The sequence below is a fragment of the Eriocheir sinensis genome, chromosome 64 (assembly GCF_024679095.1).
Source record: "Eriocheir sinensis breed Jianghai 21 chromosome 64, ASM2467909v1, whole genome shotgun sequence".
Lineage (NCBI taxonomy): Eukaryota > Metazoa > Arthropoda > Malacostraca > Decapoda > Varunidae > Eriocheir > Eriocheir sinensis.
Window position 1 is genome coordinate 10,606,048 of NC_066572.1, and position 15,202 is coordinate 10,621,249.

The 15,202-nt window shown below is 44.8% G+C and overlaps 1 protein-coding gene and 1 long non-coding RNA gene across 2 annotated transcripts in view; both read left to right on the top strand.

Annotated features, from left to right (window-relative positions):
• LOC126987416 (uncharacterized) overlaps positions 1–15,202 on the top strand; it is a 120,734-nt gene that overhangs the window by 70,229 nt on the left and 35,303 nt on the right. The gene's annotated exons all lie outside the window — the stretch shown is intronic.
• LOC126987419 (uncharacterized) lies at positions 3,403–6,182 on the top strand. The gene is made up of 3 exons (XR_007740905.1): positions 3,403–4,077; positions 4,498–4,581; positions 4,750–6,182. It is a non-coding gene; the product is annotated as an uncharacterized LOC126987419 (long non-coding RNA).

Sequence of the window (15,202 nt, forward strand, 5' to 3'; positions counted from 1 at the left end):
ATATCGGGATACACTCGACCCACTACATGTCAGTGATGAACACCTGGTGCAGGTGTATAGATTTCCCCGTCAGGAAATAATCAGGCTCTGTGATGAGTTGCGCCCCCACCTGGAAAGGAGAACCAGGAGGGCACATGCACTCCCAACACACACCCAGGTTCTGGCTACACTAAGGTTTTTGCGAGTGGCAGCTTTCAAGGTGTTATTGGAAACGGTGTTGGAATGGACCAATCAAGGGCCATTGATAAAGTAACTCAGGTACTTTGTGAAAAGGCCAGTCATGAGATAAAGATGTCAACCACAGCAATAGATATAATAGAATTTTTAAGATAGTTTTCATGCATTTCATAATGATAAATAATGGATTAATGAATTTTCAACTTCACAGGAGACAGTGCATATCCTCTGGAGCCATTCCTGATGACCCCAGTTGCACGCCCGACAACACCTGGGGAGGAACGATACAACAAGCCCTCGCAGGACAAGATGCGTTGTCGAACGGACCTTTGGGATCCTCAAGTCAAGGTGCAGGTGCCTACATAAGTCAGGAGGAAGTTTGCAGTATGACCCCAAGAAGACTACGAAGATTGCGACTTCTTGTATGCTCCTGTACAACTACTGAGTGGATCGCTGCAGAAGAAGTACCAGTTCAGCCTGTGAGAAACAACAGACAGATTCCTGGTCAAGTTGTCAGGCAGGAAATTATTAGAAACTTCTTTTCCTGAGTACAGGTAGGCATATATGTAGACCTTGCAGTTAGTAATACATTACTTTCAAATGTAAATGTGCACAACTCACAGTCGGAGGCATAAGAACAAAACAAGAAATCATAATGGCCACATGTTCGGCATTCTTGATCTTAATTTATATGGCGATTATTATTATGTAATTAATATCAGCTTACACCTGCAGATTGCGTATGGTGCACTGGTGGAGTGGTCAGCGTGTACGTGGTGATCCAGAGGACCTGACTCCCACTGCAAGACTCTGAGAGTTTTCAACCATTGACAAGTGACGGAGGGTTACCAACATGCTGCCTAACAGATCTTCAGTCAACCCTAACTTCAGTGTCTTTGATCAAGAGGGGCACCACCTCCACACCACACATTCTTTTCACCTAGTTTGATACCCTACTTGTCCATCTCACATGGCCCATGTATCTCAGCATTCTGCACTCTTGGCTCCATGTCATCCTCTTCAACTTGTTGCTTCGAATAGCATAACTGGCCTCACATTCATAGAAGTGTTCAATATACCTAGGCTATAATATTATATTTAAGGACTCTTATACGAGGTATCGCGCCAGACAGAGGTGTCGAAGTAAGTGTGTCTGATGGTAGGCTGGCTGACTGCTGTCGGGACCCAAGCCAGCATGCCCTGGGGGTTGTGTGCGGGAGGAGGAAAGAGGGTAAAGGACAAATGGTGTGTGTCATTATCAGGGTAACCACGGTGGAGCGCAAACACTGGTAGTTGTAGTCAAGGCTTAATTAAGTTGATGAGTGATGTTAGACTGAGTGAGCAGGTTTTTTACCAAATGTTAGTGGGAACACTTGATAGTGTTGTGCTGGAAGCTTCCCCCGGGGTCTATGGGACTCCGGAAGGCTCCGGGAGGAGCGAGTAGAGGGGCGGGGAGCAAGGCCCCGCCCGCGCCCCGCGGCCAGGCACGAAGTGTTGCCAACTCGCACATATTTTTGCTACATGTTCTTGTATAATCTAATATATACTGTAACGTTCTAGACTGTACTGTTCGGTATGGATAGGAGAAGAGGGCGAGAGGAGTTAGTCCCAGTCATAGTAAGCTAGTGGTCAGTGAAGAGTCAAGAGTGAATTGTACAACTAAGGAAGAATATTAAACTACAGAAGCTGTGCAAGGTGTTTCCATATCTCCCTCCCACGGAGTCTCCTGACGGCGACACGGAACCCAAGTAACACGTCCGGCATAACAATAGGTTTTCTTCGTGTGTTGGTGCTACTTGTTTCTTGTGTTTACATGTTAGTTTATAATTAGACTAAGTTCTAAGTGTTATGAGCGACAATTTAGTCTTGTATGGCTGAATCCTGTCCCTTGACCCTTAGTTCATCATCAGAATCTCTAAACAAATATATTTACCTTAAGTAATAGTGTTAAAGTCACGCTACCCATATTATTTGGCAGATGATAATCCTGTGTGCGATAACGGTGCCTTATTAGACTTGGTAAATGAACTACTAATTTTACTCTCTGGTTTATGATCAACAATTAATTCTACTTTGAGGTATAATTAACCAACATTATTAAGGAGTGCCCATGCCAGGCACGACATTAAGAATATTTTTCTGTTGACCAGCAGACTTACTATAGTCCAACCATTTCCAATAGTCTGTTGAGGCAGTGGCTTCTGCAGGTCCTTTCCTCCCTTCTGCTTTCCCACACAGTTCCAGTTACCTATTTCCTCCGTTTCCTGTCCCGTCTTTCACAAACTGGGCACCTGTAATGCACCACTACTTGATTTACATTTCTCAGCCCTGAGCATCTCTTTGTGGCACCACTTATCACCCCCTGTGCACAGGGCAGAGTTAGTAGCCATTTCTCTTCCACACCAACTACCTTCCTGTATAGATGATTTCTCAGTAATTACTTATTCGTTGTGCTGTATCAGCTGTTACGTGCTACATCAAGCTGTAATACTCAAACTGCAGGTTAATCCAATAAAAAAAAGTGAATGACTAAGTCATGTGTTATTATTCCCAAGCTCCATTGGCAATGGCGAGTACACATTATATAACTGAAGCATATTACACATTCATTGAACACAATTAAAACTAACTACCCTAATCAAATTAAATGTAACCTAACCTCATCTGACCTAATTAAACTAAATATAAGGTAACCTAACATAACCTGGCCTTTATGCCTGCTCCCAAAATGAAATAAATGGAAATAAATATGATATTAATTTGAAAATATATCTGAGGAACAAAAAGAGGGAAAATGACAAGAATTGAACTATGAAACAAGAATTGTTGGCTTCAAGATGACCTCAACTGACTAAGAATGACAAGATCTACGCAATGTGACAGGTCAGAATTGAGTCTTCAAAATGATTTCTGATGATTAAGAATGACATGATCTACTGAATGACAACAATTGTCTGCTTTGAAAATGACCTCAGCTGAAATAATATTGCATGCATTTAACCTTTTTACATCCCTCTCCAACATCCTATTCCATTCAGTCACAACTGTTACCATAATCCCTTTTCTATTATATACATACATCACTAAATTAGCATTTGCTCAATCATATCGTCAACACTCTTTCACACCTACATGAATGTCAAACCTTGGGACTAACACATTGCCACCATCTTGAAGAGGATGTCCTCCTACCGGCACCACCACACTGCACTCAACCCTCCCACCACTATCATTCCAACCTCCCACTGATGTGTTAGATCCCTGAACCCCTACCTGCTGTTCTTTACAATGTGTTTATAATGTGTACATTTTTAGCTTAGCGGCTGGTAAGACCAAATACACTATATTATTACTATTAACACACACACACTTGACCAGTAAGCCCAGGCCACAACAGCCAGCCCAGCACAGTCACCAAAAAGATCAGACCTTTCACAGGACCCACCAACCACATGAAGCCTGGGGTGGAAAGTGAATAACAGATCATGCCGTCACAGTCCCCATTTGTTCCAACAGATGAATATTTTCTGTCTCTGTGCTACACACAGCCCTGTAACACCACCACAACAAACACTTGCACTCACACACACAGCAGAACTGAATCAGCACAGCACCTCAGGAGAAGTGGACCTTCATGTGCCTGACAATCTCACCCTTAGTCATGAAACGTTTCCCACAAACATCGCACTTGAACCCTTTATGACCAGAGTGTCTGAAGACGTGCATGTCCAATATACTCTTCAGTTTGAATCTTTTCCCACAAACTTCACACTCGTGACTTCTTGCATCAGTGTGTGTAACAAGGTGTAATTTGAGGGTACCCTTCTGACTGAAACATTTCCCACAAACTTCACACTCATGATTTCTTTCACCAGTGTGTGTAAGAGTGTGTAATTTGAGGTTACACTTGTGACTGAAACATTTCCCACAAACTTCACACTCATGATTTCTTTCACCAGTGTGTGTAAGGGTGTGTTTCTTGAGGGTACCATTCTCAGTGAAACATTTTCCACAGATTTCACACTCATGATTTCTTTCACCAGTGTGTGTAAGAGTGTGTAATTTGAGGGTACCCTTCCGACTGAAACATTTCCCACAAACTTCACACTCATGATTTCTTTCACCAGTGTGTGTAAGAGTGTGTAATTTGAGGGTACCCTTCAGACTGAAACATTTCCCACAAACTTCACACTCATGATTTCTTGCACTGGTGTGTGTAAGAGTGTGTTTCTTGAGGTTACCCTTCAGACTGAAACATTTCCCACAAACTTCACACTCATGGTTTCTTTCACCAGTGTGTGTAAGGGTGTGTTTCTTGAGGGTACCCTTCTGACTGAAACATTTCCCACAAACTTCACACTCATGATTTCTTGCACTGGTGTGTGTAAGGGTGTGTGTGTTGAGGTGACCCTTCTGACTGAAACATTTCCCACAAACTTCACACTCATGGTTTCTTGCACCAGTGTGTGTAAGGGTGTGTGTGTTGAGGGTACCCTTCTGACTGAAACATTTCCCACAAACTTCACACTCATGGTTTCTTTCACCAGTGTGTGTAAGGGTGTGTTTCTTGAGGGTACCCTTCTGACTGAAACATTTCCCACAAACTTCACACTCATGATTTCTTGCACTGGTGTGTGTAAGGGTGTGTGTGTTGAGGGTACCCTTCTGACTGAAACATTTCCCACAAACTTCACACTCATGGTTTCTTGCACCAGTGTGTGTAAGGGTGTGATGTTTGGGGTTACTCCTATTACTAAACCTTTTGCCACACTCCCGACTTTCATGAGGTCTTACACCAGAGTGTGTGGGTGTATTTGTTGAGGTCATCCTTCCCTGCATGTCTTTTCTCACACTCTTGGCTTTGGTCAGTAAACTTGCTCTCATTCTCAGATCTTCTCACACTTCTGAAATTCAAACTTCCCCCTTTGTGGATGAAGAGGCCAGCAGTTGTTGTTGTTGTTGTTGGTTGTGTTGGTGGTGTTTTTTATCACTCCTGAACCTCACACCAGTAGCAGTCTGCTCCTGCTGATCCCAGCCACTCCAGCTGCTGTCCTGCCTTGCAGCCTCCACTGCAACACTACTCTGGATGTGAGGAGTTGGCTGGCCTTGAGGAACCTCAGAGATGCTGGAGAAGGCGGCGAGGTTGCTTCAAAGCCACACTCAGTGACCAATTGAGCAGGCAAGGCGAGGGATGCACCAAGGAGTCCTGAAGTCAGCGGCAGCAGGGACGGAACAAGTACTGACCACAGCAACTGTCTCGATGCCTCACTTCAACACTAACACCAGTGGTGGACATTGGGACACAAAGTCATGTGCTGAAAAAAAAAAAAAAAGACTGGTAAGGAAACTGAAGTTGGTGGGAGGGATCAGGGCGGTGGTGGGTGCACCGAAGGCAAGCCACAGGCCACCGGGTCAGGCAAATAGTGCGTGTACTGATAATAAACTAATGCAATAATATATTCATTGATAAATATGTCTTTTGAACTAACCTAAATAAATCTGAAGCGATATTCGTAACAATACTAAGTCAGAACTACACGTAAATGGACAATATCCAGCGACCAAAGCTGCAAGCTTGATAGTTTTAAGGCCTGTTAACACATTAATAGTGTAACATACCCGCCAGCATACCAACACCGTGGACGCCAGTTAAAAGCCAGCTGGGAAAATTGGGAATACCCCCTTGTACTTGGCCATGGTTATTTACCGGATCCAGTTTCTCCTCAGCCAAAACAATACCCGTAGCGGTTAATATGTTATAAGTAGGTAAGGGAAGAGAACGAGAAATACGAACCACAGCTTGAGTTGGCACCCCTGATATAAATCCACTCTAACCATATATTTTTATATATTTATACGTTACGTCTTAGAAAATAAGGGAAAATTAAGTTTAGAATCAACACACAAAAAGACAACCTCAGAAAGGCAGAGGAAGGATAGATTAATGTACCAAGCTGAAAGGCGAGAAGGAAAAGTGTTAGAACCTGGGGAAGGCCACGTCAGAGGGAAAGGTAGCGAGGCAACCGACGCTGGCATGATTCATTCTAGACTTAACCTTCCCGCACGGCGGAGGTAAGCTCACAGCTCGCTAGAGTACGGCTGCCTGGGAGTGAGAGATAGCCCTAGCCGACGTTCATTAGTGATTCATTCTAGACTTAATCTTCCCGCACGGCGGAGGTAAGCTCACAGCTCGCTAGAGTACGGCTGCCTGGGAGTGAGAGATAGCCCTAGCCGACGTTCATTAGTGATTCATTCTAGACTTAATCTTCCCGCACGGCGCAGGTGGCGAGAGACAGCTGAAGGCCGGTGTCCAGGGGTAGGGAAGGCGAGTGCCCGCCATCTTGAAGCCGCCCAATTGAGTCGGGAATGGACCCAGACGCCAGTGGTTAACAAGGGTCATGCCCTTAGTCATGAGTGCCTGAACTGAGCAAAGGTAAGGGCGAGACACTCCAGTCCCTGCCGCCGCCCGGGAGACCAGCAGGCTTGTGATGGAGTAAACGGCTCCACAACCCCCTGTAGGCAAGGCACGACAGCATATTGTGTAGCTCAGGCCTCCACCAGCCAAGGAAATTGTGTCAAATGGGTAAGGCACCTGCTGTGTGGACGAGGGCTAACAGTGACCCCCCCGTTAGCTGTAACGGTCTGATCTTTCCTCATACTAAACTCTTTTCTTCCTATTTTTTTATGAGTGTTTTTTGGTGTGTGCACGCCGATGCAGGAAGTTGATATCGGATTGTCTAGCCAATCGGGCGGTAGCCCTGTGATATATACCTACATATGTTCATCTCTCTCGTGTGTAACATTTATCCATAAGAATGTTAGGGATTAGAAGAAAGGTTTTCACAGTTATAAACAAAACATGCTACACTTCCTCATCTAGTGAGGATTATTGTTAGGGAAGGACTTGGGAAACAAACCAATAAATTGTATTCTGCCTATGTCCTGTATTAATGCATACAGCCTTCCTAGCCTACGTGCAGTCTCGCAATCTCCCCCACCACGACCTCCGAAGGTAACCACGACCCCACACTACCAAACTTTGGACTGAGGATACCATCTACCTCAAGGAACAACCCATAGTAAGCTGGGGAGCGACAGACACTATCTACCAGGTGGGACAGTTGTTAAGGTCAAGTGTTACCTGGCCTGCAAGGGCAGGGAGAGTCTGGGGACTGACCAGTTAGTTTAGTTCCGTCCCACCTGGTTCATAGAACTGCCGTTCCTCGCTTACAGGCTTTGGGGGTTGTGCCATATTACAACCTCCTGGTGGCAGCTTACAGAGGGAGAACAGCAGGGAATCGAACCCAGCCATACACTCTCAGAGGCTGAGGAATAATAGCGTCACTATTCTTCCTCTTCCTCCCTTTTTTATTTTTCAACCTGTTATGACCAGGGTCGAACCTGGGACTGTTACAATAGAGTTTGTCAACTCAGCACTCTTGCCTGCTCCGAGGAAATTACACGGCGCCCACCACGCCAGTGTCCGTTGGACTTTTGCAGAGAGAGGAGTTATGTACCATTATGAGAGGATAGCCTGTAGTATAGTGTAAAAATCCACGGTACAAATATATACCAAATTGCGGACCACTAATATTTTTCCTCTGCCGCGTATTGGTGCACCAATGTACCAGGCATGGGTTGGCGCATATATGTACCAGTTCGCGACGCACTGACGATATAGTCTTGTTCTGCTATTTGGTGCAGTTTTATGATTATTATACGAGTTTGTGTCGATACAATATCTTACATTTTGATGAGCTGTACATAAAAAAACTATTAATAATGTTTTTTTTTTCCCTCCTTTTCAACAGAAATGAACCCGACCGTCTTTTAAGGAGGGCGATCGGATACCTCATCTGGTGATTCAGATGATTCAGGTTTTTTGTCAGTTCAGATGACCCAGATGATGAGCTCTCCGAGGAAAGTGACGAGTTAGAAACAGATGAAGAGCAGGATGGGGAACATTATTTTCTTCTGTTATGAGCAAAATTTTAATTTATCAGGAATTTTTTTTTTTTACATTATTTGCGGAGTGGTATTTCCCTCTACAGTTCAGTAAAATACACTATAATAAATCAAACATTGGGATAATCTAATATTCCAAGTACTAGTAAGTAGTGATCTGGAGCATTATTTTTTTGTTATGAAAGCAAGATTTTCATTTATTAGGATTTTTTTTTTACGTTGTTTGATATGAGGGGCATTTGCCTCTACAGTTGATTACTGTTACATAATGAAATGCTTATATTTGGAAGCAAAATGTCACCAAACTTTAAATGTATTTTGGATGCCTTTACATAGCTATATATTTATTACCTTATCATTTTCAACTTATTACCTGGTACCATTGCAACACATCTGCAGTCATAATAAATACAAATTTACCCACAAATTGTTTATATACTCATGTTTGTAAAAGTTTATAGAAAGGGCTATTCGGGCCACAGATGTACCAATATGCAACAAGTGAAACATCTGCTCAGCACACTGGCGGCCCAGTAAGTGAACAAGGTATAAACAATCATATGTGAACATTTCATGACAATCAAATGAATACAAATGGCAAGACACATGAAATGGAAAAAAAAATCTTAAGGAGCCAAAATCTTGAAAATTTGTTTTTTACACTTCAAAAAATTTCACAAAATCGACAAAATGTCTGACAGTTTTTTGTAAGGTATCAATATAATCTACAACTAAACGGCAATTTTTCTCATTTTGTACATTTTTTTAAAATGTAAAAAGAAAACGGGAGAGAAAGTGGAGAAAATTATTAGTGAAAATGAATTTCAATTTTTTTAAGCCAGAGCAAAAAATGAAAAAAATTACAAAATGATAAATGTAGATCTATACACAAAGTTTCTTTGGTATATTTTTTTCAACTAAAGTCTGTGAAACAAAAATAAGATTTTATGCTTTGTTTGAGTCTCCTCTACACATTCACCCAAATTTCACAAAATTCACAGAATGTCATACACTTACACCAACAAACAACATACTAAAATTTCAAAGCCATAGGACATACTGTGTGCCCAGGAGGGACCCCCCCGGGCGCCCTCCTTAACCCGAGAACGTTGGCAGACCCTTTTTTAGGCTTTCACGAGTCGTGGCTGTGGTACGGTGGACCCTAAAAAGGGCTCGCCATAAAACGCCTAATTCGAGCTAATTGTAGGCGGTGGTGGCATAGCGCAACCCTACGGTCTACGGCCTACGGGTTAATAAGGCAGTGAGGCCGCTGATTGGGTGAACGCCGGCGATGACATCATTGGACTCCCAGCGAATCACAAGCGTGTTTTCAGAGCTCACCCAATTTTCCAAGGTACGTATTTTGAGATAACAAGTGGGGGGCAGCATGACCCAATTATAATGGCACCACTATAAACAGTTGCCTGCACCATGACAGGCTCGGGGCCGACCATTAGGCTCAGATGGATAGTTTACCGGCGCCATAAGCCACATAAAAAAAATTAAAAAATCCACGGGTCGGAACAAATAAGCGCTTTTTCAGTGTTTTTAAACCTTGAGTTTCATGACCTCGAGTTTAGCGCTACACCTTCGGAACGAAGCGAGCACGAAACTGGAGAGGGTACTGTAGTCATAACATAAATACTGGCCTAAGGCAAAAACCTTCTCTTTCATCGTACTTTTATTTATCCTCAAATGTACACATTTCCATTTTTTGTGGGTAAAAATAGCCATAGGAAGAGTGGTGGTTGGCCCAAGCCCGACGTGGTGCAGGCAAGTGTTTATACTGGCGCCGTCTATTCTTGGCTCATGCTGCGCCCGGAAGCTCATTCTTGATTTCCCTTTGACAGTTCCTTTAGAGTCCACGTTGATGGGTGGTCTTCAGGACAGCATGTGGGTGGTCTTGGGCCACTCGGCGGTGACTGAAAAATCCCAGGTGGTAGCGGCGGATTCGAACCCAAATCATCCACGACGCAGTGAATACTGGACCGGCACGCTAACCACTCAGCCACCGCCTTGGATACCAACAGAAAAATGATGTATTTGTTATGGGTTGTCTTAAAATACCTATGTGTAAAGAAGGCGACGCAATGTCCCTCCCCCTTCCTCCACCAGCAGTGGGCAGCGGCTGTCAGTCATGGCAGGCCACAGAAATTTTAGGGCTGGGTTAGGTTAGGTTAGGACAACAACATGTCTTTGAACAAAAATAAATTTGAATTAATAAGATATGGGGAAAATGGCCACCTCAAGATCACAGTACCAGGTGAAAGGTCAAGAAATTGCAGAGAAGAGCTCCGTACATGACCTGGGGGTACTAGTTAGTAATGGCTTTTCACCCACTGAGCACATTGACATCACAAGGACGGCCAGCAGGATGACAGGATGGATACTCTGCACCTTCAAGACGAGGGAACCCGAACACCTCCTGCTCTGTAAGTCCCTGGTGTTGTCGAAAATGGAATACCTGTGCCATCTGTGGTCCCCACACAAAATGTACAATATCAAGCGACTGGAACAGACACAAAGGGTCTTCACAAGGAAGCTGAACTCAATGAAAAATCTGAGTTACTGGGACAGGCTCAAGACTCTGCAACTCTACTCCCTCCAAAGACGAAGAGATAGTACTACATAATTAACACTGAAGAAGCAAGTGCCTAACCCATCACCACAAACTGAAGGAGGGATAACACGCCAGACACACACCCAATTTGGCCGCACCTGCCCCAGGACATCCATTGAAACAGTCAGTCAATGTCTTAGGTCCATACATGCTGCCAGCTTTACCAACGAGGGACCAAGACTATTCAACTGCCTGCCCAGGGACATCAGGGACACCTCAAACTGCAGCATGGAGACCTTCAGGAGAAAATTTGACCTGTTTCTGCAGGGGATCCCTGATGAGCCCCTGTCCCACACACGACTACTCCAAGGGGGGCAGAGAGTAGTTCCCTCCCTGACCAGCTGAGGCACATTAGGGGCCGCTTTCACAGTCATTTTGTTTGTTTTTATCGTTACAAATAGCGGTGATTGCCGCTATAGTATTTCCACGTAAAACTGGCCTATGGGGTAGTGGCGGCTGCGGGGTGAGCCCAGCCCCGCACCTTACCACACACTCTCAACACCTCTCACCTCCTCTACCACTACCCCATAGGCCAGTTTCACGTGGAAAACTATGCGTTGATCACCGCCATTGGTAACGATCACAACAAACAAAGTGAAAGCGGCCCAAGGAGTAGGGCAAAGTGTTGGGCGGTGGACTCCCAAGTCGCCCAAAGTGAACATCACCTACACTGCAACAAGACAAGACCCATAACTTAAAATACAGTTAGTTCCGTATTGGAGAGTAAGATGTTGGTATTTTCCTGAGGTCAGGGTGGCAACCCTACACACACGTGGCCCGTCCACACCCTGGCCCTCCGCTCATTCCTGTCCCAAGTGTACCCGTCCACACCCTGGCCCTCCCCTCCTTCCTGTCCCAAGTGTACCCGTCCACACCCTGGCCCTCCGCTCCTTCCTGTCCCAAGTGTACCCGTCCACAAACTGGCCCTCCCCTCCTTCCTGTCCAAAGTGTACCCGTCCATACCCTGGCCCTCCCCTCCTTCCTGTCCCAAGTGTACCCGTCCACACCCTGGCCCTCCCTCCTTCCTGTCCCAAGTGTACCTGTCCACACCCTGGCCCTCCCTCCTTCCTGTCCCAAGTGTACCTGTCCACACCCTGGCCCTCCCTCCTTCCTGTCCCAAGTGTAGCCTGTCCACACCCTGGCCCTCCGCTCCTTCCTGTCCCAAGTACAGCCCGTCCACACCCTGGCCCTCCCCTCCTTCCTGTCCCAAGCACAGCCCGTCCACACCCTGGCCCTCCGCTCCTTCCTGTCCCAAGTGTACCTATCCACACCCTGGCCCTCCGCTCATTCCTGTCCCAAGTGTACCTGTCCACACCCTGGCCCTCCCTCCTTCCTGTCCCAAGTGTACCTGTCCACACCCTGGCCCTCCCTCCTTCCTGTCCCAAGTGTACCTGTCCACACCCTGGCCCTCCGCTCCTTCCTGTCCCAAGTGTACCTGTCCACACCCTGGCCCTCCACTCCTTCCTGTCCCAAGTGTACCTGTCCACACCCTGGCCCTCCCTCCTTCCTGTCCCAAGTGTACCTGTCCACACCCTGGCCCTCCCTCCTTCCTGTCCCAAGTGTACCCGTCCACACCCTGGCCCTCCGCTCCTTCCTGTTCCAATTACAGCCCGTCCACACCCTGGCGCTCCCCTCCTTCCTGTCCCAAGTGTACCCATCCACACCCTGGCGCACCCCTCCTTCCTGTCCCAAGTGTACCCGTCCACACCCTGGCCCTCCGCTCCTTCCTGTCCCAAGTGTACCCGTCCACACCCTGGCCCTCCCCTCCTTCCTGTCCCAAGTGTACATGTCCACACCCTGGCCCTCCGCTCCTTTCTGTCCCAATTACAGCCCGTCCACACCCTGGCCCTCCCCTCCTTCCTGTCCCAATTACAGCCTGTCCACACCCTGGCCCTCCCCTCCTTCCTGTCCCAATTACAGCCCGTCCACACCCTGGCCCTCTGCTCCCCAGCAAACATGGGGTTATTGGGCCAGCATCGGCTACTGTCGGGGTCGTGTCGGCGGCGGCGGCTGAGTGACTGTTGCAGCAAACCGCTTCGTTAGCGGTGTCGGCCTTACATCAGTAAATGTTAATTGAACCAATTAATACTAAAACCAAATTGGCCCGATACAGTTTGCCTCATATTTGCCTCAATCATGAGCTAATGTATCACACTGCATTTATGCAAACATACAAAAAAATGGATTATCCGTTTTCCGATCGGGATTACAGGCAGCGAACGTTCAAGATCAAGATCAAGTTCAACTTTTCCTGCTTAAATATTGTTTACGTTGTAAAACGGCTCATCCAAGAAGCCGTCCCGTCATCGTTGAACAATTTACCACTCTACACAAGTGGTGAGTTATCTTTGATAAATCTTTGAAAGATGAAGTCTTCAAAGTGGACATTAGCCCAAAAGCTAAGAGAAAATGTTGTCAGTATCCATATACAAGCCAACCCAAACACGCCCAACGATCTATCCTCGTCAGTGTGTCAATCTTGCACACACTACTACTTACTCTGGGTGATGGTGATGATGATGTGATATTGTCATGTGAAGGGAAGCATGATGTAGATTGTGGAGCTCAGCAGGTGTTAAATACAGATGATCACAAAAGAAAAGGACGTCTGTAAATCACTTATCTTCAGACCAGAAGTCAAAATAGCTATAGGTTCTGCTAACAATTATTTAACAGCAAGTTAAATCATTCTTTGCTGGAGAGCAAAATAAAGCCCTGGGCAAAAAAATACAAAACCTCCAAGCTAGTATTTTGTCTGTTTGGGCCGCTCAGGAGACTGCGGCCCGCGGCACATTTACCACTCAGCGGTCACACACACCATACACAGACGCAAACCTTGAAACCTGACCAGCAAAAGGTAAATAAATTTTTTCTCTACCAGCTGGTACCACGTTTGGACATTTGGGTCCAAATGACAACCAGTATTAATTTTTCCCGAAATAGAAAAGAGAAACCGAGTTAAGTCAAACAGTACTTGTCTCTGAGTCACCGCCAGAGAGACAATATGGTCACTTGAGCTATGAAAAGGATACAGGACATTAGGTTCATTCTGTTTCCTGTTTTATTAATTTTTCACAGATAATGAAAATTTTCCTTGTCAAAATGAAGAAATAGTTGAGGAAAAGTATCAAAAATAATGTTTTCCTGCATGAGTTGAGGGAGATATTTTTTCAGGAGTACAGTGCATCAATTACGCTATAAAAGGATGCGGAATTTTGGGCGAGATTCCCACGTGTGTGTTTGTGTGTGTTTACCTAGTTGTAAGGAAAAGAGCCATACTTAGCCTCATGCTGTCATCCCGTCTATATCTTTTTCTATCCAACTTTGTCTTAAATTCATGTATTGTTTTTGCACACACAATCTCATGAAGTTCATTTCAAGCTGTTATACTTCTATGTGGAAAACTGTGTGTTTCTTTGTCTTTTCTGAATGTCGTCTTTTTCAGTTTCTTGCTATGCCCTCTTCTACCACTTAACGTCCTTCGTCACTAGGTCTTCTCTATCAATCTTCTCCATATCCTGTGTGTGTGTGTGTGTGTGTGTGTGTGTGTGTGTGTGTGTGTGTGTAGAGTGAGAGATGTATCTCACAATGATGCTGTGATTTGTCTGTTGTATAGTATAGAGTGAGAGATGTATCTCACCATGATGCTGTGATTTGTCTGTTGTATAGTATAGAGGGAGAGATGTATCTCACCATGATGCTGTGATTTGTCTGTTGTATAGTATAGAGGAGAGATGTATCTCACCATGATGCTGTGATTTGTCTGTTGTATAGTATAGAGGGAGAGATGTATCTCACCATGATGCTGTGATTTGTCTGTTGTATAGTATAGAGGGAGAGATGTATCTCACCATGATGCTGTGATTTGTCTGTTGTATAGTATAGAGGGAGAGATGTATCTCACCATGATGCTGTGATTTGTCTGTTGTATAGTATAGAGGGAGAGATGTATCTCACCATGATGCTGTGATTTGTCTGTTGTATAGTATAGAGGGAGAGATGTATCTCACCATGATGCTGTGATTTGCTTTTGATTTCTTATGGAAAGAATATATTTTGCATCATATAATGATTATCGTCTTATTTATAGCACTTATATGACACATTCTAGCAGTAAATTAGCTCACACTTTGCCAATCTTAAATCTTGCCAGTGTAAGACATATCAAGGTCAAACAGCACCATGTCAAGCAAAGTTGAAAGGTTGAGTGCTTGATATGAAGCAGCAAAATTACATTTTTGTATTTGAGTTGCATTTCTTCATGTCGATCCTTAGGTCTGACAATCTTTGGGTTCACGGATGTTATAATTTGCATTCATTTATTTTTCATGGATGCTTGCAATATGTGTCCAGTCATATAACCACCATTATTGAATGTGGTCAAAGTTACTATGCAACATAGATCATTTTTTGGCCTCATTATTTAATAAGATACTATTG